Here is a 27,401-nt window from a genome sequence, read left to right as displayed (position 1 = left end):
GTCCCTACTCAGCAGAGACCAGACCTGCCCCTTGTCTCCCAGCCCTGCGCCTGGTGTGTTTTCTCAACACCTCAGTGGAACAAGAAAGGACCGAGCCTGCCAGAACCAAGGTAGTGTGTTCAACATTATCATGACAGCTGTAAAAACAGTTATTATCACACAGAACCAAAGGCAGGAGACGAGGACTTCTCTGGGACAAGTGTGGGGAGAGGAGACTGACCCTATACTTCTTTCTACCATCACAGGGGGTTACAGGAACCCACTCATTTCCACCTTAGAAGCCCAACCAGCAGAAACCTGGGGTCCTAACCAAGGGTCGTTGGACGCCAGGTCCTGGGTCTGGGGAGGTGGTGTCACCTTGGAGAGAGTGGAAGTGTGCCCCACGTGCAGAGTCTGGGGATTGTGTGGGTCTCACCCCATCCACACGGGTTACATATCTACTCTTTACCTGCAGTGTGTCTGTCAGGGATTCCCAACATCTGAATTGAGGGTGTTGCCCTGATTAACCTGTGGTCCTTTTCCTTCTCTTCGCTTTGTCATGTTCACATGAGGTCAGGCACCTTTGAGTGGGTTGCTGCTCTGTGTTCTGAGTGTAAACCTTTGGTGGTGTCATATTAATATCATAGCATATCCCATATCTAATTCATAGAGATACCACTGTCTGGTTTCCCCTCCACCAAGCTCAGGTAGTTTAATTTGTGATTTAATTTTTATTTTATATTGGAGTAGAGTTGATTTCCATTGTTTTGTTGATTTTATATGTACAGGAACTTGGTTCGATTTTACATATACGTATGGAGAAGGAAATGGCAACCCACTCCAGTATTCTTGCCTGGAAAATCCCATGAACAGAGGAGCCTGGTGGCTTACAGTCCATGGGGTCGCAAAGAGTCGGACACAACTAAGTGACTTTCTTTCTTTCTAGGGAAAGGGAGAGAGCAAATTAGCCAAGATGGTGCGCTCAGGCTCTTTCACCCCACAGCCTCTTGCTCTGGGCTCCACGTTTTGTAAATAACGATTATGTAACAGCTGAGATCACTTATAACGCTGGGCATGTGTGTCGCGAGGAACTCGCTTGGCCATGGGCTACGTTTGTTCTGTACTGGAAAGCCCTTGCGGTTATACTAGGTTATGTTGTGGCTGCTGCGCCAGCCAGGAGAGAATAAATGTGTCTGCAGTTTCTACAGCTCCTTGTGTCTTCTTGCAGCTCCCCTCTCGTGCCTTGCCTACCATGGGTTCAACGAACGGCATTCAACGAGCAGAGATACAGCGAAACTGTTGGCACCGTGAGCAGGATCAGCAGGACAGGAGAGGTATACCTACTCTTTTTCCATTTTTTTCTTGTATAGGTTATTACAGTTTTTTTCAGTAGAGTTCCTGATTGTATTCAGTAAGTCCTATGTGATTATCAATTTGGTAAATATTAGTGTGTATATGTTCATCTGAAACTCTTAATTTCCCCTCCCTCTTAGCTTTCTCTCGATGATCATAATTCGGTTTTCTCAGTCTGAGAGTCTGTCTCTGTTCTGTACCTCAGTTCATCTGCATGAATTTACAGATCCCACTTGTATATGATATGCTATTTGTCTTTTTGTCTCTGACTTACCTCAGTATGAAAATTCTTCAGACCGTCCATGCTGCCGCAAATGTCATCATTTTTTCTCTTTTATGGCTGAGTAGTATTCAGTTGTATGGTTGTATCACGGAGTCTTCATTTTTCTTCAGTGGACGTTTTGGTGGATTCTGTGTCTCAGCTATTGTAAATAGTACTACTCTGAAAATCGAGGGGCACATGTCATTTCGAATGATGAATTTCTGCAGATCTAAGCCTGGGAGTGGGATTGCAGGGTCATAAGATAGCGCTCTGTTTAGTGTTTCCGGGAACCCCCATGCTGTTCTCCACAGTGGTTCACTATTTACATTCCCACCAAGACTGCAGGGGGATTCCCTTTTCTGTACATGCTCTGCAGTATTTATTCTTTGTAGAGCTTTTCAGTGATGGCTGTTGTGACCAGTGTGTGGTGATACCTCACTGCAGTTTTGATTGGCATTGATCTGATAATTGGTGTGGAGTATCTTTCCATGTGCTTGTGTTATTTCACACCTTGTGAGTACAGTTTACCTCTTGAAACTGGCTTCTTGAAAGGTGGCTCTGTTTGGAATTCCTCTCCGATGATTTACCGCAGGACGTTTCTCGAGTCAGGAGTCATTCACAGCCCTGTTGGACTTCTGACTATTAAGAGACCTTCAGCACCTGTTTCGTGGTGTGTCTGTTAATCTGAGCCAGCTAATTGCTCCCTGCCTCCTCTCAACTTTCTTTTTTGGTACCTGTGAGATTCTTTTCTAAGTCTGTGAGGCTGTTTCTCTTTTGTAAAAAGTTCATTTTTATCCCGCCAAAATGATATCCTACGATAACTGTCTTTCCTGTTTCACTTACTTCACTTAGTGTCATCACCTCAAGTGTTCCTCCCTAAAATGGCATTATTTCATCCTATTAATTTCTGAGTAATATTACATTGTATATATGCATCCCATCTTCTGTATCCATCCATCTGTCCTTCCACACTTAAGTTGCTTCCCTATCTTGGTTAATGTACCTAGTGCTGCCATGATCATTCAGTTGCAGTTATTTTTTTAAATTTTGGTTTTCTCCAGATCTACATCTAGGCATGGGATTGCTGGGTCACTTCATACTTCTATGTTTTGTTTTTTAAAGAACCTCCATAAGGTTCTCCCTAGTGGATGTACCCACTTACATTTCCCTGCCACATTGGGAGGTTTTCTTCTCTCCACGCCATCTGCAAATTTTATTGTAGATTTTTTGAGACGGTTATTCTGATTGATGTGAAGTGATACCTCATTGGACAACTGAATTGCCTTTCTCTAAGAACTAGTGAGGCTGAGCATTTTTTCTTGCACTTTATGGCCATCTCTGTGTCTTCTTTGGAGAAATGTGCATTTAGATCTTTGGCAATTTTTTATTGGATTGTTTGTTTTTTGACTCTGATGCACAAATTCTTTGTATGTATTGGAGATAAATTCCCTGTGGGTATCTTCGTTTGCAGAAAAACATCTACTTCTGCTTTATTGACTACACTCCAGTTTTCTGAGACTAGTTCCAGAAAAACATTTACTTCTGCTTCATTGACTATGCCAAAGCTTTTGACTGTGTGGATCACAGCAAACTGTGGAAAATTCTTAAAGAGATGGGACTACCAGACCACTTTGCCTGCCTCCTGAGAAATCTGTATGCAGGTCAAGAAGCAACAGTTAGAACTGGACATGGAACTACAGACTGGTTCCAAATAGGAAAAGGAGTACGTCAAGGCTTTATATTGTCATCCTGCTTATTTAACTTCTGTGCAGAGTATATCATGTGAAATGTGGGGCTGGATAAAGCACAAGCTGGAATCAAGATTGCTGGGAGAAATGTCAATAACGTCAGATATGCAGATGACACCACCCTTATGGCAGAAATCAAAGTAGAACTAGAGCCTCTTGATGAAAGAGGAGAGTGAAAAAGTTGGCTTAAAACTCAATATTCAGAAAACTAAGATCATGGCATCCAGTTCCATCACTTTGTGGCAAATAGATGGGGAAACAATGGAAACGGTGACAGACTTTATTTTGGGGGCTCCAAAATCACTGCAGATGGTGACTGCAGCCATGAAATTAAAAGATGCTTGCTCCTTGGAAGAAAAGCTAGGACCAACCTAGACAGAGTATTAAAAAGCAGAGACATTAATTTGCTAGCAAAGATCTATCTAGTCAAAGCTATGGTAGTCATGTATGGATGTGAGAGTTGGACTGTAAAGAAAGCTGAGGGCTGAAGAATTGATGCTTTTGAACTGTGGTATTGGAGAAGACTCTTGGACTGCAAGGAGATCCAACCAGTCCATCCTAAAGAAAATCAGTCCTGAGTATTCATTGGAAGGACTGATGCTGAAGCTGAAACTCTAATACTTTGGCCACCTGATGCAAAGAACTGACTCATTGGAAAAAACCCTGATACTGCTAAAGATTGAAGGCAGGAGGAGAAGGGGACGACAGAGGATGAGGTGATTTGATAGCGTCACCGGCTCAATGGACATGAGTTTGAGCAAGCTCCAGGAGTTGGTGAAGGACAGGGAAGCCTGGCGTGCTGCAGTCCATGGGGTCGCAGAGTCAGACACGACTGAGTGACTGAACTGACTGATCTTCGTTTGCTAGAATTTTTTCCATTCTGAGGATTGTCCTTTTCTATCCCTGGTGGTATCATTTGCTGTGCAAATGCTTTTAACGTTTATTAGGTCCCATTTGTTTGTTTTTGTTTATTTTTCCTGATTCTAAGAGGTAGATGAAAAAACTTGCTGCATTTTATGTCAAAGTGTATTCTGCCTTTTTCCTTAAGAGTTTCATAGTATCTGTCCCTTTATTTAGACCTTTAATCTATTTGCAGTTTATTTTTGTGTATGTTAGGGAGTCATCTAATTGCATTTTCATTTTCATTGCAAAGGAATCTGCCCAGTGTCCTCCACAGTGGCTGCTTCCAATCTCCATTCTCTCGATCTGTGTGGGAGGGTTCCCTTTGCTCTACACCCTCTACACCCAGCGTTTATTGTTTGTAGAGTTTCTGCCTGTGGCCATTCTGACCTGTGTGAGGTGATACCTCATTGAAGTTTTGATTTGCATTTCTCTCACATTTGGTGATGTTGACATCTTTTCATGTGTGTGTTTTTTTTAAACAGTGTCAGTTAAACTTACTGAAACTGGCTTCTTGAATGCCTGCCGTATTTTAGATATTTTCCTATGACCTTGCCTAGGGCATTTCTTGATGGGGGTGTCTTATACTTACAGTCCCGCAGACCTGTTGAAAATTTAGTGCCCATGAGCAATGGTTTCAAAGCTGTTGTTATGATAAATGGCCACAAGGTGGCAGCATGTCTTTATGCCCAACTCTGGTTACTGGGGGAACCAGAGCCTTGGGGAAAGTCCTGTTCCTAGATTGTCAGTTAGGGTGGAAAATGCCAAAAGAAACACCCAAGGCTTGTGTCCCATTCCTTCTTCCTTCCTTACCCCTGTCCCCTGGACACATCCCAGTTGCTGCAACACCACTCTAGGGAGGTGCTTTCATCCATAGGTGGGATGACCCTAAGGAAGGAGGCTGGAGGTGGGAACCCCAACACCAGGAGACATCGAACCCATATCTTTTCAAAATTCTTCCAGTCCAGAGGCTCCACCTCCTTTGGGTGCAGTAGGAGTAGTTTCACTGCATCTGGAGGCTGTGGGCTGATGCAGAGGGGAAGAGGCTCACCAGGGCCATGCGGCAGGGCTCATTGGCTGGCACACCTTCCCCAGCTCAGCTCCATCAGCCCCATGACAGTCCATCCTTGGGAAACAAGCCTGCCCAGGCTTCAGGGATACGACAGCAGCCCAGGTCCCCAAGGCCTGAGGGGAATAGAGTTGGCATTCACTCTTTGTGATTTGTATTTTGTATTGGTATGTAGGTGACTTACAGTGTTGTAGGGTCTGTTTGTTTTTGTTTTAGGTAGACAGCAACATGATCCACTTGTGCATAGACGGGCACATGTGCTTTTTCGGGTTCTCTTCCCACATGGTTTGTTATGCAGTGTTGAGTAGGGGTCCTCGTTGATTATTTATTAAGAACAGTGTGTGTGTGTGTGTGTATGTTCATCTCCACCAGCTCATTTCTCTCTGCCCACCACCTTTCCCTTTTGGTAACTATAAGGGGTTTTGCTATGTTGTGAGGCATTTCTGTTAAAGAAGTTCATTTGTATCCATTGTTATAATTCAGCACTAAGTGATGTCATATGACATTTGTCTTTGCCTCACGTCACTTAGTATGATCGTCTCTACTTCCTTCCTTGTTGGTGGACATGGCATGATGTCACCCTTAGTATGATGAGTAATAACGCGCTGTGTGCGTGTACCCCATCTTGTTTATCCATTTATCTGTCCTTATCCACTTAGGTTGCTTCCATGTCTTGGCTGTTGTACATGGTGCTGCCATGAACATCGCATGCAGCTGTCTTTTAAAATAACGGTTTTCTCTGAATCTATGCCCAGGAATGGGATTGCTGGGTCCTGTGGTACTTCTCTCCTTAGTTTTTATTTTTTTATTTTTTAAATATTTATTTGGCTGTACTGGGTGTTAGTTGTGACATGTGGGATCTAGTTCCTTGATCCGGGATCGAACCTGGGGACCCTGCATTGGGAGCACAGAGTCTTGGCCACTGGACCATCAGGAAGTCCCTCTCCTTAGTTTTTAATGAACCTTTCTTCTTTTCTCCTTCATGGATTTACTGACTTTCATTCCCACCAACAGGGAGGAGGGTTCTTTTTCTTTCATACCCTCTCCAGCATTTATTGTAGATTTTTTGATGCTGACCATTCTGACCCTTGTGAGGCGATACCACATTGTACCTCTTACCCACAGTTCTCTAATACTTATGGATGCTGAGCATCTTTTCATGTGCTTCAGGCCACCTCTATGTCTTCTTTGGGAAAATGTCCACTTAAATCTTGTGCCCCTATTTCATTGGGTTTTTTCATTGATGTTGAGGTGCATAAATTGGTTGTACGTCTTGTAGGTAAATTCCTTGTGCGTGTCTTTGTTTACAAATATTATTTCCATTATGAAGTTTGTCTGTTTGTTGTGTTTCTGGTTTCCTCTGTTGTGCCAATACTTTTAAGGAGAATTAGGTCCCATTTATTTATTTTGGATTTACTTTTCATGATTCTAAGAGGTGGGTCAAAAAAGGACTTGCTGCGTTTTATGTCAAAATGTGTTCTGCTCTTTACCTCAAGAGTTTCACTGTATCCATCCTTTTCTTTAGATCTTTAATCTATTTGGAGTTTACTTTTGTGGGTGCATCAGGGAGTATTGTAGTTGCATTCTCACTAACGCTTCTTATAAAACCTGCACACCATTCTCCATAGTCGCTTTTACTAATTTACCTTTTCATGAAAAGTGTAGGATGGTTCCCTTTCCCCCACACTTTCTCTAGCATTTATTGTTTGTTGACTTTTGGACAATGATGATTGTGAACCATGTGAAGAAATACCTCATTATAATTTTGATTTGCATTTTTCTAATATTTAGTGATCTGGCATCTTTTCATGTGATTTTTTAAAAGGATGTGAGTTAAACCACCACCTGAAATTGACCACTTAAACTCCTGCCTTGTTTTGAATCGATGAAAAAGAATTGTCCTAACTCCTAAGACATTCCTTGAGGACATGTGTTTTTTTTACTTACAGCCCCCTTGATCCTTGTAAACATTAAGTGCCCAGAACCACTGCTTTCCATGGTTTGTTACAGAAAAAGGCCACAGAGGAGCAGCACTTCTTCATGCCTCACTCTTCTTTTTTTCCCCTTAATTTCCTATTATTTTATGTTGGAAGATAGTTGCAGAATTCCCCATCTTCTGTATCCTTTCATCTGCCCTACTGCTGTAGCCACGCGTTCCGGGAAACAAACTCACTCAGAAGGACAATGCAGATAGCGGAGTGCAGTTTATTACACCGGCGGGCCCAAGGCAGAGTCTCCTCTTAGCCAAGGACCCAGACCAGTTTTTGTGAAAACCTTATATACCCTAAACATACGTGCCCAAATCCACCTCCCCAAAATTCCCTGAAACTAGTCTGAACAAAGGAAAATAAAGATACAATCAAAGTTAACCGTGATTCATAAGCCTTAAGCCTAGGTAGTTAACAGTGGACAATTATCAGTAGGCTTGTGGTCATACCAATAAGCATAATAGAATGTATGATTCCATTAGGTTACACAGATAATTAGTGTATTCTTTTAGGAAATGGAGAGCCCTGGGGCTCTTCCTTCCGGGGGCCTGGTTTTCCAGTTGGTACGTCGTTTCCATAGCTACTGGGCATATAGCTCAGAGTCCACAGTCTGGCCCGAGATGGAGTCCTGCTTTCAAGATGGAGTCCTGCTTTCAAGATGGAGTCCTGCTTTCAAGATGGAGCCTTTCCTCCTTCACTACTTCAATTAGCTTGCTTCTGTGTCTTGGCTAGTGGGACCAAGAGCTAGGGTTACCCTTGTCTTTTAAATTTTAGATTTTCTCTGAATTTTTTCCCAGGTATTGGCTTGCTGGGTCCTAAGGTTACTTCTATGATGTTGACATCTTTCCTTGTGATTTTTTAAAGAGTGTGAATTAAACTTACCCTTGAAATTGGCTTCATAAATGCCTGGCTCATTTTGAATTCTTTTTCGATGACCACTCCTAAGACATCTTCGAGGGCATATGTTTTATGCTTCCAGCCCCTGGATTCTTGTGAATATTAAATATCCAGCCGCACAGTTGTTCATGGTGTTGTTACAGGCAATGGCCACAAGGTGGCAGCACTTCTTCATACCACACATTTCATTTTATTTTTTTCCTATAATTTCCTTGTTACTTTACATTGGAATAAAGTGGATTTCTGATCTTTTGTTTGTTTCAGGTGTACAGGATCTCTATTCAGTTATACATAGACATTTATCTGTTATCTTTTGGGTTCTTTTCGCATTTAGGTGATTGCTGCTGCTGCTGCTAAGTCGCTTCAGTCGTGTCTGACTCTGTGCGACCCCATAGACGGCAGCCCACCAGGCTCCCCCGTCCCTGGGATTCTCCAGGCAAGAACACTGGAGTGGGTTGCCATTTCCTTCTCCAATACATGAAAGTGAAAAGTGAAAGTGAAGTCGCTCAGTCGTGTCCGACTCTTAGCGACCCCGTGGACTGCAGCCCAGCAGGCTCCTCCGTCCATGGGATTTTCCAGGCAAGAGTCCTGGAGTGGGGTGCCATTGCCTTCTCCGTTAGGTGATTGCAGTTTGTTCAATAAACCTCCCTCTACATTTTAGTAGTTGCTGTGGATCATCTTCTTTATATGTATCAACATGTGCATGTTAATTCCAAACTCTTAATTTATCCAGCCTATATATCTGGAGGTTGGCGTCTCTGCAAGGGGCAAGAGGCACTCCAGGTCCATTTTGTAGGCACACTGCCTGCTACATGCTCCCAGCTCCCTCAGCCCCAGGACACTCCAGCCCAGGAACCCAAGGCAATTAGGCTCCAGGGATGTGACACTAGTCCATGTCATTATGGCCTGAGGGGAGTAGTCATTTTTTAAAAATGTTTTTATCCTATAATTTGACTTGCATTATATTGGTAAGTTACATTCTTATGGGACCTTTGTTTTTTCTTTTTCAATCTAATGCAACTTGATCCAGTTCTCCATAGATGTATATATCTTGTTTGGGAGGGGGGGTATTTTCCCACGTGGGTTATTACAGAGTTGCATAAGTTTCCTTGTGTTACACAGTGGGTCATGGTGACTTATTTTACAAATAGCAGTGTGCATATGTTGATCTGAAGCAACTCATTTCTCCCTGACCCACATCGTTCTTTCTTGCTTACTAGAACTTTCTTTCCAAAGTCTGAGAGGTTGTGTCTCTTTGGGAAAGAAGTTCATTTGTATCCATTTTTAGATTACCCCTAGAAGTGATATTCTATGATACTGCTTCTCCGTGTCTCCTTTACTTCATTTGGAATGACCATCTCTACTTTCTTTTCTATGGCTGGACTTGGCATTATTTCCTACTTCTTTATGGTTGAGAAATACTGCATTTTGTAAATGTACCCCAACTGTATTCATTCATCTGTATTTTCTACAATTAGCTTGCTTCCCAGACTTGGCTATTGTACCTTGTGGGGCCAAGATTGCAGGGGTGCCCCTGTCTTTCAGATTTTGGAATTACTCCAGAAGTATGTCCAGGCATGGGATTGCTGGGTCCTAAAGGTCCGTCTAGTCAAGGCTATGGTTTTTCCAGTGGTCATGTATGGATGTGAGAGTTGGACTGTGAAGAAGGCTGAGCACCGAAGAATTGATGCTTTTGAGCTGTGGTGTTGGAGAAGACTCTTGAGAGTCCCTTGGACTGCAAGGAGATCCAACCAGTCCATTCTGAAGGAGATCAGCCCTGGTATTTCTTTGGAAAGAATAATGCTAAAGCTGAAACTCCAGTACTTTGGCCACCTCATGCGAAGAGTTGACTCATTGGAAAAGATTCTGATGCTGGTAGGGATTGGGGGCAGGAGGAAAAGGGGACGACAGAGGATGAGATGGCTGGATGGCATCACTGACTTGATGGACATGAGTCTGAGTGGACTCTGGGAGTTGGTGATGGACAGGGAGGCCTGGCGTGCTGCGATTCATGGGGTCACAAGGAGTCAGACACAACTGAGCAACTGAACTGAACTGTACTGAAAGGACTTCTATGTTATTTTTTAAATGAAACTTCATACGTTATCCCTACTGTATGTACCTAGGTACATTGTGATCAACAGTGCAGGGGGGTTCTTTTGTTTCCACATCTTTTCTAGCATTTATTCTTTTTTAAAAAATGATTTTACTCATTTCTCTTTGGTTGCTGAGCTCAGGCTTTCTCTGTCTGCAGCAAGCAGGGGATGCTCTCTAGTTTCACTGGGCAGGCTTCTCACTGCAGAACGTGGGCTCTAGAGCTCCCACCTTCAGGAGTTGCATTGCAAGGGGTCAGTAGTTGTGGTTCAAGGGCTCTAGGGCACAGGCTCAACAGTTGTGGCACATGGGCTTAGCTGCCCCATGTATGTGGAATCTTCCCAGACCAGGGATCCAGTTCGTGTCCGCAGCACCGGCAGGCTCATTCACTGGACCCCAGCGAAGGCCCAGCCTTTATTCCTTAAGATGGTTTGAGATGGCCGTTCTGACCAATGTGAGTGCTTAGCTCACTGGACTTTGATTTGCATTTTTCTAATAATTAGTGATGCTGAGCACATTTTCATGTGCCCAAGTGCAATCTGTAGGCCTTCCTTGGATAAATATCCTTTTTGATCTTTAGTCCATTTCTTTCTTGGATTGTACTTATTTTTGATATTGAGTTGCTCGAGCTGTTTGTGTGTTTTAGAGAGGAATCCCTTGTGGGTATCTTTCTTTCCAAATATTTCTTCCTATTTTGAGGGTTGTCCTCTCTCTTGTTTAGTGTTTTTTTGGTACACAAATGCTTTTATGGTTAATTTGGTCCCATTTTCTGATTTGTGTTTTATTTTCCACTATTTTAAGAGGTGGAGCCACAAAGAGTTTGCTGCATGTATGTCAAATCATATTCTGTTTATATTTTTTCCTCAATAATTTCATAGTATCCGTCTTTGCATTTAGGTATTTATACTATTGGGGGTTTATTTTGTGTAGAGTGTTAAGGAGTTTTCTAATTTCATTCTCCTTCCCATGGTTGAAGGAACCCTCACAGAGCCTTCTTAATGGCTGTTAACCAATCTACATCTCAAGCACGGGTAGAAGAGTGTTCCCTTTGTCTCCACACCCTCTCCAGCACTTCTCATTTGTGCAGATTTTGGCAATAGTTATTCTGACCAGTGTGATGTGATATCTGGGTGTAGTTTATATTTACTTTTCTTTAATGTTTAGCGATGTTGACACTGTTTCGTAAGATTTTTTTTTAAAGGGTGTGAGTTAAACTTACATCTTAAAGTAGGCTTTTTTAACGCCTGCCTTGTTTTGGATTTTTTTTCAATGATAACCCCTAGGACATTTCCTGAGGGCAACTGTTTTTTACTACCCACCTGGATCCTTGTGAATATTAAGTGCCCAGCAGCACAACTCTAATGGAGGAGGAAATGGCACCCCACTCCAGTACTCTTGCCTGCAAAATCCCATGGATGGAGGAGCCTGGTAGGCTGCAGTCCACGGGGTCGCTAAGAGTCGGACACGACTGAGCGACTTCACTTTCACTTTTCACTTTCATGCATTGGAGAAGGAAAGGGCAACCCACTCCAATGTGCTTGCCTGGAGAATCCCAGGGTCGGGGGAGCCTGGTGAGCTGCCGCCTATGAGGTTGCACAGAGTCGGACACGACTGAAGTGACTTAGCAGCAGCAGCAGCAGCACAACTTTTCATGGGCTTCCCTCATAGCTCAGTTGGTAAAGAATCCGCCTGCTATGCAGGAGACCCGGGTTCGATTTCCTGGGTTGGGAAGATTCGCTGGAAGGGATAGGCCACCCACTACAGTAGTCTTGGGCTTCCCTTGTGGCTCAGCTGGGTAAAGAATTCGCCTGCAGTGTGGGACACCTGGGTTTGATGCCTGGGTTGGGAAGATCCCTTGGAGAAGGGAAAGGCAATCCACTCCAGTATTCTGACCCGGAGAATTCCATGGACTGTATAGTCTGTGGGGTTGCAAAGACGGACTGAGCGACTTTGACTTTAGCAACTCTTCATACCTCTTCATAGTGTTGTTACCGGAAATGGCCACATGGTGGCAGCACTTCTTCATGCCGCACTCTTCCCCTCACCCCATGTAATTTCCTTATTTCCTATTGAACTAGAATGGATTTCTGATATTGTGTATGTTTCAGGTGTATAGAAACTCGATTTAGCTACACATAGACATTTATTCAGTCTAGCCTTCTTTTCTGCATATGGGTGATTACAGTGTGTTCAATAAACTTCTCTATGCTACTCAGTTTCTAAAGGAGATCAGCCCTGGGATTTGTTTGGAAGGAATGATGCTAAAGCTGAAACTCCAGTACTTTGGCCACCTCATGCGAAGAGTTGACTCATTGGAAAAGACTCTGATGCTGGGAGGGATTGGGGGCAAGAGGAGAAGGGGACGACAGAGGATGAGATGGCTGGATGGCATCACTGACTCGATGGACATGAGTCTGAGTGAACTCCGGGAGTTGGTGATGGACAGGGAGGTCTGGCGTGCTGCGATTCATGGGGTCGCAAAGAGTCGGACACGACTGAGCGACTGATCTGATCTGATGCTATTCAGTAGGTACTTTTTATCAACTCTTTGATATATATTAATGTGTATATGTTAATTCAAGTCTCTTAATTTATCCCCAATGTACCTGGAGGTTGGGGGCTCTCCAGATGGTCCCCAACTAGGTCCTTTTAGAAGGTCCTTTTTGGAGGCACACTGCCAGCTACGTGCTCCCAGCTGTCTCAGCCCCAGGACGCTCCAGCCTTGGGAATCAAACCAGCCAGGCTCCAGGGATGTGACACCAGCCCAGCTCAGTATGTCCTGAGAAGAACAGAGTCAGAATGTCTTTTTTGTTCTTTCTGTTTTCATCCCATCGTTTGAACTGAGTATACAGTGAATTACAATCTTGTGGGTGGTTTGTTTTTTCCGTTTCCTTCTACTACAACTTGTTTCACTTCCACATAGATGTAGATATGATTTGTTGGGATATTTTCTTTATAGGTTATTGCAGAGCATGGAGTAAGTTTCCTTGTGCTACACAGTGGGTCCTGGTCACTTATTTTATCAATAGTAGTGTGCATATATTAGTCTGAAGCAGCTCATTTCTGCATGCCCCACATCTTTATATCTTGCTGACCAGAAGTTTCCTTTCTAAGTCTGCGAGGCTGTGTCTCAGGCAATAAGCTCATTTGTATCCATCTTTAGTTTATACCTGGAAATGATATCATAGGATACTTGCCTGTCCTTGTCTCCCTTACTTCACTTGGGATAATTATCTCTTCTTTCTTTCCTGAAGCTGGACTTGGCATTATTTCTTACTTATTCATGGTTGGAAATATTGTATTATGTACATGTGCCCCATCCTCTGTTTCCATTCATAATTAGCTTGCCTCCCCGTGTTGGCTATTGTACCTCGTGGGGCGAAAATCATATGGTTACCCATTTCTGTTAAAATTTTCATTGTCATAACCTGGGTGCTTGGACCCCAGCCCAGTTCAGACATCAGACACAAGCCTGCTCAGGCTCCAGGAATGGGAGAACAACCCAAGTCAGGGAGGTCGGAGGGAATAAAATAGCCATTACTTTTCTTTCCCTTTCTTTTCTTTAATCTAGTGCCGATGCTCTTTTGAAGTATAGCCAACTTGCAGTTTTGTGCTTCTCCGTGTCCAGCCAACTGATTAAGTTATGAAATATACTTAAGGCACACTTGTACTCTTTTTTACTCTTTTGACATAGTATACTGAACAAGGTTGAGTAAAGACCTGCTGAACATCAGGTCCTTGTGGAATATCTATTACAGCCACAGATTTCTATGTGTATTAGAGAAAAATATTTCTGTGACTCTGTGCGTGGAAGGAAGTCGGGAGATAATCCTTGTGGATTATCTAAATCAGATATACATTTGTATTTGAATCTCAGAGTCTCTCTTTGTGCTGTAAATTGCCTCCCCATCACCTGCTATTTTCTTCGCTGCTGCTGACTTCACTTAGCATATGATCCTTGAAGGTCCATCCTTGTGGGAAAAATTGGCATGATTTTATAATTTCAGTGGTTTTTTATGTCTGAGTAATAGTTCATTGTATACATGTATCACATTTCTTTAAGATTTAACCTGTAGATGGACTTCTTGGGTCTGTATCCTGAGTATTGGAAGTAGCACTGCAGTGAATGTTGGGGTACATATGTGTGTCATTTTGAATGATGTTTTTTCATAATATAGGCCAGGTGTTGGTGTTAAAATCTTAGGTTTAACTCTCTTGAAATTTTTTGTTCTGCCCTATGGAGGCTGTCCCTTCAAAGTGCTGTTTCCAATGTCTATTCCCACGGAAGCCTGTAGGGGTAATCCATCATCTCCCGGCTGTCTCCCCCATTAACTGTTTGCAGACTAGATAGTGATTCTGTTAGATGGGGTATGATTTCTTCTAGTTATTTTGATTGGCATTTCTCCTGTAATAATTATGGTTGCTGAGCAACTTGCCCTGTGGCCATTTGCATTTTTTTTCCCTTAAAGGATGTGAGGAAAATTTACCTGTTGCCGTTGGCTTCTTGAAAGTTGGCTATTTCTGGAATTTATTTCTACAAAACTTGCAGCAGGACCTTTCCTGAGGGCAGTTGTCGTTAACAGCCCTCCAGGTCTTGTGAATTGGAGTGGAGATGCCAGTCTGCACCAGTGGTCAAGTTGCAGTTACAGGAAATGACCACAAGGCGGCAGCACTTCTTCATACACAGCTCAGGTAGAAACAACGAGCGTTTTAGGAGTAGTTGGCTTCCTGGGCTGTGAATTAGAGTGGAATGTGCCTGAGCAAACACCCAAGGGCTTAAATATCACTACTTCTTCCCCCTAAAGCTTTACTTCTCCCCTCCAGACTCGTGTCTACCTGGGGCACCGCTCCCTGCTGAGGTGCCTAGGAGGCCGCACTCTCAGGAAGGAGGCTTCAGCTGGACTCCCAGCACCTGGGCCCTGGATACTTAGTGACTTTACCTTGGCCCTTGAGGCCAGAGGATCAGGCCACCATCGTTGGGGTGCACTAGGGATTCTGGTCCCAGACAGAGAGGTTTAAGAGAGGTCTCAATGCAGGGCACCCTGCCTGACTGTGTCAGCCGCACCCTAGTCCAGCTCTGGGACTCAAGCCTACTCAGGTTCCAGGGGTCAGATAGCATCCCAAGTCAGGGAGGTTGGAGGGAATAAACTAGGCATTACTTTTCTTTCCTTTAATCTCAAGCCAATGGTATGTTGAAGTACAGTTGATTTGCAGTTTTGTGCTTGTCTGCTGTGTACAATGGACTAGTTATTACATATACATGTAGCATATTTGTACTTATCATTTTTTTTTTTTTTTTGCCATAGAGGTTGTTGAACAAGGTGGAGTAAATTTCTCAGTGATCAAATCTTTGTGGAGTATTTATTAGAGATACAGATTTATTTTGTATATATGCAAGAAACGAAGGAGTCCTTTTGGATTATCTATTACAGCTACAGATTTCTATGTGTATGTTAGAGATAAGTGTTTTTGTATATGTGCTTGGAGGGAAAGAAGAAAGAAAAAGGAGGAAGACAGGAGATAATCCTTGTGAATTACCTAGTAAAGATTTCTCTGGGTATGTTATAGATAGATTTCAGTGCACATGTGGAAGGAAGGAAGGAAAGAGAACTCTTGTGGATTGTATATTACAGATACTGATTTCTGTGTACACATTAGTACTTGCCTGGCCCTTCCCTTTTTTTCTTTTCCCCAAAAGCTTTGTGTTTGAATCTTAGGGTCTCCTGTTGTGTGATAAATTGCTTCCCTTGTATGTCTTATTTTTGTGGAGAAGGGACGTCATCTGCCATGTTTTTTCTATGTTGCTGAGTACACTAAATATATGATCCTCTAACATCCAACTTTGTTTGAATCAGTGGCATAATTTCATAATTTCATGACAGTTTTTCATGTCTGAGTAAGAGCCTAAGGTATACATGTACTACATTTCTTTAAGATTTAATCTCTCAGTGGAATGTTTCTTTGGTCTGTCTTGGCTGTTGGAAGTAGCACTGCAGTGAACGTTGGGGTGCGTGTGTCATTTGAATGATGGGTTTTTTTTTGTAATATAGGCTCAAGTGTGGGTATTGAAATCCTAGACTTAGTGCTTTTGAAATTTTTCATTGATGTCTGTGGAGGCTGTCTTTTCTAGGGGCTGTTGCCAGTTCCATTGGCAACAGTTCACCCTGATATGTTCCATTCCCGCAGAACATATCAGGGTGTTCCATCATCTCCCGGCTCTCTCCCCCATTTACTGTTTGCATACAGTCAGGGTGGCCATTCTGTCAGATGGTGATTGATCATTTGTTGTCATTGATGATTGGGATTCCTATGGTAATCATAGGTTGAGCATCTTGTCCTGGGCGATTTGGGTCTTTTATTTTATATTTTTTTCCGTAAAGGTGTGAGGCACATTTTATCTGTTCTTGACAGTCAGTTGTATTTGGAATTTATTTCTACAATACTGGCCGCAGGTCTTTTCCTGAGGGCATCTGTCATTGAGAGCCCCACTGGTCTTGTGAATTGGAGGTGCTGGGAAGCAATCATGGCCAACATGTAGTTATAGGAACTGTCCACAAGGAGGCAGCACTTATTTGTGCTCAACTGTGATTCCACACGCAACCAGAGCCTTGGGGAAAGACAGCTTCCTGGGCTCTGAATTAGAGTGGACTCTGAAGGAGATCAGCCCTGGGATTTCTTTGGAAGGAATGATGCTAAAGCTGAAACTCCAGTACTTTGGCCACCTCATGCGAAGAGTTGGCTCATTGGAAAAGACTCTGATGGTGGGAGGGATTGGGGGCAAGAGGAGAAGGGGCTGACAGAGCATGAGATGGCTGGACGGCATCACTGACTCGATGGACGTGAGTCTGAGTGAACTCTGGGAGTTGGTGATGGACAGGGAGGCCTGGCGTGCTGCGATTCATGGGATCACAAAGAGTCAGACACGACTGAGCGACTGATCTGATGCCTGAGCAAATTCCCAAGGGCATAAGTCTCAGTATTTCTTCCCCCAAAGCTCTACCCACCCACTCCAGACTTATCCCAGCCTGGGGCCCGGCTCCCTGCTGTGGGGCCAAGGAGTCTGCGCTCTCAGAAAGGAGGCTTCAGCTGGGGACGCCAGCACCAGAGGACCTGAATACTTGGTGACTTCACCTTGGTGCCCTAGGCCTGAGAGTCAGGCCACCATCTTTTGGGTGCACTCTGGATTCTGGTCACAGCCAGGGAAAACCAGGAAAAACAGGTTTGAAAGGTGTCTCATGAAGGGCACTCTGCTGGCCCCAGTCCAGCCATGGGACTCAACACCACCCAGATTCCAGGGATCAGATACTATCCCAAATTATGGAGGTCAGTGGGCGTAAACTAGGCTTTACTTTTCATTCCTGTTCTTTTCTTTACTCTCATGCCAATGCCATTTTGAAGTATAGTTGATTTGCCTTTTGTGCTTGTCGTCCGTGTACAACGGACTGATTCAGTTATGACATATACATATAGCATATTTGTACTTTTTCGGATTCTTTTGCCATAGAGGTTATTGAACAAGGTCGAGTAAAGTTCTCAGTGCTGAACATCAGCTCCCTGTGGGACATTTATTAGAGGCATAGATGTTTTGTACATGTGTAAGGAAACAAGGAACGAAAGAGTCCTTGTGGATTATCTATTACAGCTACAGATTTCTATGTATATGTTAGAGATAAATGTTTCTACCTATATGTGTATGGTAGGAAGGAAAGAAGGCAGGATATAAACCTTGTAGATTACCTAGTACAGATACATATTTCTGTGGGTATGTTCAGTTCAGTCGCCCAGTCGTGTCCGACTCTTTGTGACGCCGTAAATTGCAGCACACCAGGCCTCCCTGTGTGGGTATGTTAGAGATACAGAATTTAGTGCCTATGTAAGGAAGGAGATAATCTTTCCAGATTATCTATTACAACTACAGGTTTCTGTCTATATGTTAGTACTGACCTCCTGATTCATCCCTGGCCTGTTTTTTTTTTTTTTAATTCTTTGTGTTTGAATCTCAGAGTCTTTTTTTATATTGTAAAATACTTCCTGTGGATCTCTCTCTCTCTTTTTTTTTTTTTTTGCCTATAAGGGACAGCATCTGCTATTTTCTTCTTCTGTTGCTGACTTTCTTAGTTTATGATCCTCCAAGGTTCCTCCTTGTGGGAACCACTGGGATAATTTCATGGGTTTTTTCCAAATCTGAGTAATAGCCCACTGTATAAATATACCGTATTTCTTCAAGATTTAATCTGTCGATGGAACGTATCTTTGGTCTGTGTCTTGGCTATTGGAAGTAGCCCTGCAGTGAATGTTGGGGTGCATGTGTCATTTGAATGATGGGTTTTGTAATATAGGCCCAGGTGTGGATATTAAGATCCTAGGCTTAGCTCTCTTGAAATTTTTCATTGTTGCCTGTGGAGGCTGTCCTTTCTAGAGCCTGTTGCCAATATCCACTCCCATGCAGCAAGAAGGGGGAGTCCATCATCTCTCAGCTCTCTCCCTCATTTACAGTTTGCATACAGTTAGGTTAACCATTCTTTCAAATGGAATTTGACTGCTTGTCATTTTGATTGGTATCCCTCCTGTAATAAATAGGGATGTTGAGTATCTTGTCCCGTGACCATTTGGTGTTTTTTCCTTTTTTTTCTTTAATGGGTGTGAGGAAAATTTACCTGTCACAGTTGGCTTCTTGAAAGTCAGTTGCGTTTGGAATTTATGTCTGCAGTACCTACCGTAGGGCCTTTTCTGGCAGCAGCTATATATTCTTTGCAGCCAAAGATGGAGAAGCTCTATACAGTCAGCAAAAACAAGACCAGGAGCCGACTGTGGCTCAGACCATGAACTCCTTATTGCCAAATTCAGACTTAAATTGAAGAAAGTAGGGAAAACCACTAGACCATTCAGGCATGACCTAAATCAAATCCCTTTACAATTATACAGTGGAAGTGAGAAATAGATTTAAGGGCCTAGATCTGATAGATAGAGTGCCTGATGAACTATGGAATGAGGTTCGTGACATTGTACAGGAGACAGGGATCAAGACCAGCCCCATGGAAAAGAAATGCAAAAAAGCAAAATGGCTATCTGGGGAGGCCTTACAAATAGCTGTGAAAAGAAGAGAAGCAAAAAGCAGAGGAGAAAAGGAAAGATATAAACATCTGAATGCAGAGTTCCCAAAGAATAGCAAGAAGAGATAAGAAAGCCTTCTTCAGCGATCAATGCAAAGAAATAGAGGAAAACAACAGAATGGGAAAGACTAGAGATCTCTTCAAGAAAATCAGAGATACCAAAGGAACATTTCATGCAAAGATGGGCTCGATAAAGGACAGAAATGGTATGGACCTAACAGAAGCAGAAGATATTAAGAAGAGATGGCAAGAATACACAGAACTACTGTACAAAAAGATCTTCATGATCCAGATAATCACGATGGTGTGATCACTGACCTAGAGCCAGACATCCTGGAATGTGAAGTCAAGTGCGCCTTAGAAAGCATCACTACGAACAAAGCTAGTGGAGGTGATGGAACTCCAGTTGAGCTATTCCAAATCCTGAAAGATGGTGCTGTGAAAGTGCTGCACTCAATATGCCAGCAAATTTGGAAAACTCAGCAGTGGCCACAGGACTGGAAAAGGTCAGTTTTCATTCCAATCCCAAAGGAAGGCAATGCCAAAGAATGCTCAAACTACCGCACAATTGCACTCATCTCACACGCTAGTAAAGTAATGCTCAAAATTCTCCAAGCCAGGCTTCAGCAATACGTGAACCATGAACTTCCTGATGTTCAATCTGGTTTTAGAAAAGGCAGAGGAACCAGAGATCAAATTGCCAACTTGTGTTGGATCATCAAAAAAACAATAGAGTTCCGGAAAAGCATCTACTTCTGCTTTATTGACTACGCCAAATCCTTTGACTGTGTGGATCACACAAACTGTGGAAAATTCTTAGAGACATGGGAATACCAGGCCACCTGATCTGTCGCTTGAGAAATGTGTATGCAGGTCAGGAAGCAACAGTTAGAACTGGACATGGAACAACAGACTGGTTACAAATAGGAAAAGGAGTTCGTCAAGGCTGTATATTGTCACCCTGTTTATTTAACTTACATGCAGAGTACATCATGAGAAACGCTGGACTGGAAGAAACACAAGCTGGAATCAAGATTGACGGGAGAAATATCCATAACCTCAGATATGCAGATGACACCACCCTTATGGCAGAAAGTGAAGAAGAACTCAAAAGCCTTTTGATGAAAGTGAAAGAGTAGAGTGAAAAGTTGGCTTAAAGCTCAACATTCAGAAAACGAAGATCACAGCATCCGGTCCCATCACTTCATGGGAAATAGATGGGGAAACAGTGTCAGACTTTATTTTTCTGGGCTCCAAAATCACTGCAGATGGTGACTGCAGCCATGAAATTAAAAGACGCTTACTCCTTGGAAGGAAAGTTATGACCAACCTAGATAGCATATTCAAAAGCAGAGACATTACTTTGCCAACAAAGGTCCGTCTAGTCAAGGCTATGGTTTTTCCTGGGGTCACGTATGGATGTGAGAGTTGGGCGTGAAGAAGGCTGAGCGCCAAAGAATTGATGCTTTTGAACTGTGGTGTTGGAGAAGACTCTTGAGAGTCCCTTGGACTGCAAGGAGATCCAACCAGTCCATTCTGAAGGAGATCAGCTCTGGGATTTCTTTGGAAGGAATGATGCTAAAGCTGAAACTCCAGTACTTTGGCCACCTCATGCGAAGAGTTGACTCATTGGAAAAGACCCTGATGCTAGGAGGGATTGGGGGCAAGAGGAGAAGGGGACGACAGAGGATGAGATGGCTGGATGGCATCACTGACTCGATGGACGTGAGTCTGAGTGAACTCTGGGAGTTGGTGATAGACAGGGAGGCCTGGCGTGCTGCGGTTCATGGGGTTGCAAAGAGTCGGACATGACTGAGCGACTGAAGTGAAGTGAAATACATGAACAAACACCCAAGGGCCTGTGTCTCACTACTTCTTCCCCCTGAATCTTCACCCCTTCCCTCCAGACTCATGCTTACCTGGGGCACCACCTCCCTGCTGAGGTAGCTGCTTAGGAGACTGCATCCTCAGGAGGGAGGCTTGAACTGGGGACCACAGCACCAATAGACCTGGAGTCTAGGTTACTTTTCCAAGGTTTGAGGCCAGATGGTCGACCGTACTTTGGGTATACTAGGGACTCTGGTCCCAGTCAGAGCAAACCAGACAGTATTCAGTTAAGGACACCCTGCCCAGCTGTCTGACACCACTCCAGGGCAGTCAAGGTTTCAAGGCTGCTCAGACTTCACGGATGGGATAGCAGCACAAGTCAGGGAGGTGGGAGGAAATTAACTAGGCATTGATTTTCTTTCCTTTTCTTTAATCTAATGATAATACTATATGGGAATACAGTTGACTTGCCATTTTTGCTTGTCATCAGTATACAACCACCTAATTCTATTATGACATGTGAGTATATACAGCATATCTGTTCTTTTTTGGGTTGTTTTACGCTAGAGGTTATTGCAGAATTTCAAGCAAAGTTCCCTGTGCTGACCATCAGGTGTTTGTGGAGTATCTGTTAGATATACACATTTCTGAGTAAATGTGGCAAGAATGAAGGAAGGAGATAATCCTTGTAAATTGTCTATTATGGATATAGATTTCTGTGTATATGTTAGAGATGCAGATTTTGTGTTTATGTGGGAGGGAGGAGATACTCCTTATGGATTATCTATGGGAGATACTGGTTTCTGTGTATATAAGGAAGAAAGAAAATAATCCTTGTGGATTTTCTATTACAGATTTCTGTGTATAAGTTAGAGACACGGATTTCTTTGTATATGTGAAAGGAAGGAGGGAAGGTAGGAGATAGTCCTTATGGATTATCTATTAAAGGTACATATCCTGTGTATAAGTGAAGTCACTCAGTCATGTCCAACTCTTTGCGACCCCATAGACTGTAGCCTACCAGGCTCCTCTGTCCATGGGGTTTTCCAGGCAATAGTACTGGAGTGGATTGCCATTTCCTCCTCCAGGGGATCGTCCCAATCCAGAGCTCGAACCCGGGTCTCCCTCATTGTAGACAGACACTTTACCATCTGAGCCACCAGGGAAGTCCTTCCTGTATATATGTTATTCCCAAATTTCTAATTCATCCCTGGCCTTCACTCTTTTTTGCAGAGGGGGACTTTGTGTTTGAGTTCTCAGAGTCTCTTTTTGTGTTGTAAATTAGTTCCTTTGCAACTCTTTTTCTCATTTAGCACAGAAGGGAGATAGGATACTATTGTCTTTACTTGACTGGTTGACTTGGTTCGTGTAAAATTCTTCAAGGTCCATCCTTGTGGCAATAGTCCATCCCAGGAGCATAGTTTCATAATTTCAGTGGCAGTTTTTCATAGTCCATTTTATACATGTACTGCATCTTTTTTAAGCTTTAATCTGTCAGTGAACATTTTCTTGGGTCTGTGTTTTGCTATTGTAAGTAAGGCTGCAGTGAATGTTGGGGTGCATGTGTCTTTTTGAATGGTGGTTTTTTAGATATAAGCCCATGTGAGGGTATGTCAGAGTCTAGGCTTAGTTTTTCTGAAGATCTTTTTCTAGCATGCGGAGGCTGTACTTTCTAGGGCTGTTGGCAATCTCCATTCCCACTGATAGTGTGGGGTAGGTTCCATCACTACCCAGCTCTCTCTCACATGTATTATTGCAGACTTGTGAGGATGGCCATTCTGATAGGTTGGATTTGATTTCTTGCTGTCATTTTGATTGGCATTTCTCCTGTAATAATTAGGGATGCTGGGCATATTGTCCTGTGGCAGTTTGGTTTGTTTTTTTTTCCTTAAGGGTGTGAGGGAAATTTACCTTTTGCCATTGGCTTCTTGAAAGTTGGTTGTGTTTGCAATTTATCTCTGCAGTATCTGCTGCAGGGCCTTTCCTGGGGGTGAGTGTGTCTGTGTGCTAAGTCCTTCAGTCATGTCCGACCCTCTGACACTATGAAACATAGCCCACCAGGCTCCTCTGTCCATGGGATTCTCCAGGCAAGAATACTGGAATAGATTGCCGTGCCCTCCTCCAAGGGGTCTTCCTGACCCAGAGTTCAAACCAGTGTCTCTTATGTCTCCTGCAGTGGCAGGCAGCTCTTTACCACCCTCAGAAGCTCCAGGACAATCCTAAAAAGTCCTTAACAACTCACCTAGTCATACAGAAAGAGGTTAAGCTGTATCACCAGAGCAAACTGTTAAACCTCAAATGGAATGGTCACACTGAGTCCTGAGATGTGGGAAGGGTCAATAGACATGGTGGTCTCACCATGTGCCCCCTCGGTAGTAACTGTATTCACCCAAGGAACAGCTTGTATAGGGTGGTGGAACTTGGTCCCACCACAAGCCTTCCCTTTGAAGGAAGCAGTGCACATCCTTAAAACAGCTCAAAGATGCAAAACTGAGCCATCACCTTGATTAACATGATAATGCATGTCCCTATCATTAGACTAAGAAGAAAGGAAATAACTAAATATTTCATAAATTCTTATCTGTGAAAAAATTGTCAAGTTGAGATGTCAAACCTAATTTACACATCTGAAAATTAAAGATTCATCCTGAATGCGCCTCATTGTTAATTGTCAGAGAAATGCAAATCAAAACTTCAGTGAGGTACCACCTCAAACGGGTCAGAAAGGCCATCATTTAAAAATGTCCAAATAACAAGTGTTGCAGAGGGTGTGGAGAAAAGGGAACCCTCCTACGCTGTTGCTGGGAATGTAAATTGGCGCAGTCACTGTAGAGAACAGTATGGCAGTTTCACACACACACACAAAATAGCATATGATCCAGCAATCCCATCCCCAGCCATACATCCATTCAAAGCTATAAATGAAAAGATACATGAAGTATGTGCATACCAGCTACAGATCTCACAAGAAACCTTACTGTTATATCTGAGATGTCAAATTTGTTTTCATATATTGTGTGCTATATTTAGACTCTTGGTTCATACTCCATGTAACCACATACTGTCATAATTAAATCCAATTTGAATTTTAGCCTTATTTTTAGGATGTGGTTTCTCTCCAGCAGCTTAGGAACATTCCCTTTTCTCCAGGTCCTGTTTCTCTGGTGTGACATTTCAAACCTCAAAAACTGTTACTTGTTGATATGAATATCAATTTAATTCTAGCTCAGTTTGAACGGAGAAGCAAAAAAAATCAGTGGGCCTATGTTTTCTGTTTTCTTCTCAGAGAAAAATGCAACTGTTGGAAGAAAAATTACCTGCAGCTCATGTGCTCTTTGAGTCACTAATCTTTTGCAGGAATTTTATTTTCAAGTGTGATCCTTCATTCATATAATAACAAATAACAGAATTAGAAGAAAATAATTTGAGATAATGGCTTGCTTCTACCTAGAAAATCTGAGCCAAAGGAACCAATGGAAACTATAAAAGCATGGTTTGAAGCTTTTAAGAATATTTTAAGTTTGCAAATAATGACTAGTATGCTTGCAATTTCAACAATATATTTTTATTCTGATAAAAAAATATCCTTTTCCAGAAGGCTTCCAGTGTGGTCGCCTCCTGCTGGAAGCTTAGGATGCTGGAATCAGGTCACTTGCTGTCTGTCTCTATAGGACACTGGGCTGCACTCTAAGAAGTTCCTGGATCTCCCCTGGATTCTGACCATCATGTGACCAGAGAAATTGGTAACATTGTTGTTTTGTCTGTTGAAAGTTTAATGACACAGATCCTTTCAGTTTCCTGATATGGGTGAAGTGTGGAGCCCAGCGATGCTTTCTTCTTCAAGAGATCTACATCCTAGTTCCTGCACAAGGGTGAGCCCCCGTCCAATGGTGAGAGACCCTGCATGTGTGTGACCTGTGCCTCCTGGGAGACCAAACTAGACTAGACTAGTTTGAACCTGACTAAGTTCCGTCTACATGGTAGATTTAGACTCCCAATCCTATCTGCACTGATTATGTTTAGATGAGACCGTGTGCTTTCTACAATGAGAACATTTAGGCCTGACCTTGTACTCTCTGCACTGGGACATGGAGACCCGGGTGCAGGCCTGGCCTGGCCTCTGTCTGGGAAACTCCATGCCTGCATCTGAGCATCAGTGCTCAAATGTCTGGGCTCTGGGGCTGGGGTGGGCTTCTCTGGGTGACCGTGCTCTCCTCTGCATTGGCTTCCCTGGCTCTCCCGGGGGTCAGTGCTGTGGTCGGGCTCCTAGTCTGTCCCCTGCCAGATTCACCTCTCGGGGGCTCCTGGACACCCCTCAGGTGGCTACCTGGTAATTGTTCCAATTTCCCAGCACATTCAGGTTGAGCAGGGAGGCAGGTTCACCTGGTGAATTGATTCCAGGACACAGGGATCGGGCAAAAAGTCAATGGGCAGCAGGTAAGCTTGCTTCTGTGAACTTCCAGTCGACTCTGTCTTCCAAAGAGAACAGAACTGCCCCTCGTCTTTCAGCCTGGCTCTCTTGTGTTTTTTCAACATCCTCCGTGGGACAAGAAAGACAGAGCCTGCCAGAACCAAAGTACTGTGTTCACCTCTAGCATGAGCTTTCAAACCAGCAAAAAATCACACACAACCAAAGTGAAAACAGGAGGGGCCTGACTTCTCAGGGACAATTGAGGGGAGAGGAGACTGACCCTAGACTTCTTTCAAGGGTCCCTGGAGGTCCCAGGGACCTGGCTTGTTTACACACTGGGGGGATCCACTGACCACAGCGATGGTCTCCTTGTCCTGACTGAGGGGATGTGTGACCCCAGGAGGGGTTCTGGGGACTGTGTGAGTCTCACCCCACCTGCATGGGTCAGCAGCACGTGTACAGGGAGGCGACACACACACAAAGCTAAGAAAAAGGGAAGAATGCACGAGCGGTTCTCTTGTGTTGAGGAATTCACGCTTTACAGTGTTCACTTTGTACAGGCCTGTGCCTGTCTGCCTCTTTACCCCCACGAGGTTCACCCTCCCTCTGAAGACTCCTCAGGTGTCTCTACCTGGTAATTATTCCAATTCAGCAGCAGGATCATTGCTGGAAGGGAGGCAGGTTCACCTGGTGAGTTGATTGCAGGGCACATGGATCAGGCAAAAAGCCAATGGGCAGCAGGTGAGGTTGCTGCTGTGATCTCCTTCCAGTTGATGTCCCTCCTCAGCAGAGAACAGACCTCCCCCTCGTCTCCCAGCCCTGCATCTGGAGTGTTTTCTCAACACCTCAGTGGGACAAGAAAGGACCGAGCCTGCCAGAACCAAGGTAGTGTGTTCAACATTATCAAGACAGCTGTAAAAACAGTTAATATCACACAGAACCAAAGGGAGGAGATGAGGATTTCTCTGGAACAAGTGTGGGGAGAGGAGACCAACTCTACACTTCTTTCCACCATCCCAGGAGGTTACAGGAACCCACTTGTTTTCACTTTAGGGGCCCAAGCAGCAGAGACCTGGGGTCCTAACCAAGGGTCATGCGACCCCTGGTGCTGGGACTTGGGATTGTGTGGGTCTCACCCCATCCACAAGGGTCAGGAATCTTTACCTGGAAACCCCATATCTGCTCTTTACCTGCAGTGTGTCTTGTTCTCTCTGAGATATCCAACATCTGAATTGAGAGTGTTGCCCTGATTAACCTGTGGTCCCTTTTCTTCTCTTCACCTTGTCGCATTCACATGAGGTCAGGCACCTTTGAGTGGGTTGCTGCTCTGTGTTCTGGAGAATGAAAACCTTTAGAGGTGTCACATTAATATCGTAGCATCAGATCAGTTCAGTCGCTCAGTCATGTCCGACTCTTTGCGACCCCATGAATCGCAGCACGCCAGGCCTCCCTGTCCATCACCAACTCCTAGAGTCCACTAAGACTCACATCCATCGAGTCAGTGATGCCATCCAGCCATCTCATCCTCTGTCGTCCCCTTCTCCTCCTGCCCCCAATCCCTCCCAGCATCAGAGTCTTTTCCAATGAGTCAACTCTTTGCATGAGGTGGACAAAGTACTGGAGTTTCAGCTTTAGCTGAAACTAGTGTTCATTTTCTGAATGTTGAGCTCTAAGCCAACTTTTTCACTCTCCACTTTCACGTTCATCAAGAGGCTTTTTAGTTCCTCTTCACTTTCTGCTATAAGGGTGGTGTCATCTGC

The 27,401-nt window shown here is 43.7% G+C and overlaps 1 long non-coding RNA gene across 1 annotated transcript; it reads left to right on the top strand.

Moving 5' to 3' along the window:
* On the top strand, positions 1 to 25,803 carry LOC138984375 (uncharacterized). The gene is made up of 4 exons (XR_011461630.1): positions 1 to 110; positions 1,208 to 1,313; positions 24,902 to 24,973; positions 25,740 to 25,803. It is a non-coding gene; the product is annotated as an uncharacterized lncRNA (long non-coding RNA).
* The last annotated feature ends 1,598 nt before the right edge of the window (positions 25,804 to 27,401 follow it).

The sequence above is a fragment of the Bos mutus genome, chromosome 21 (assembly GCF_027580195.1).
Source record: "Bos mutus isolate GX-2022 chromosome 21, NWIPB_WYAK_1.1, whole genome shotgun sequence".
Taxonomy (NCBI): domain Eukaryota; kingdom Metazoa; phylum Chordata; class Mammalia; order Artiodactyla; family Bovidae; genus Bos; species Bos mutus.
The sequence above is the reverse complement of the archived record's forward strand: the minus strand, read 5'-3'. Positions and strand labels throughout refer to the sequence as shown.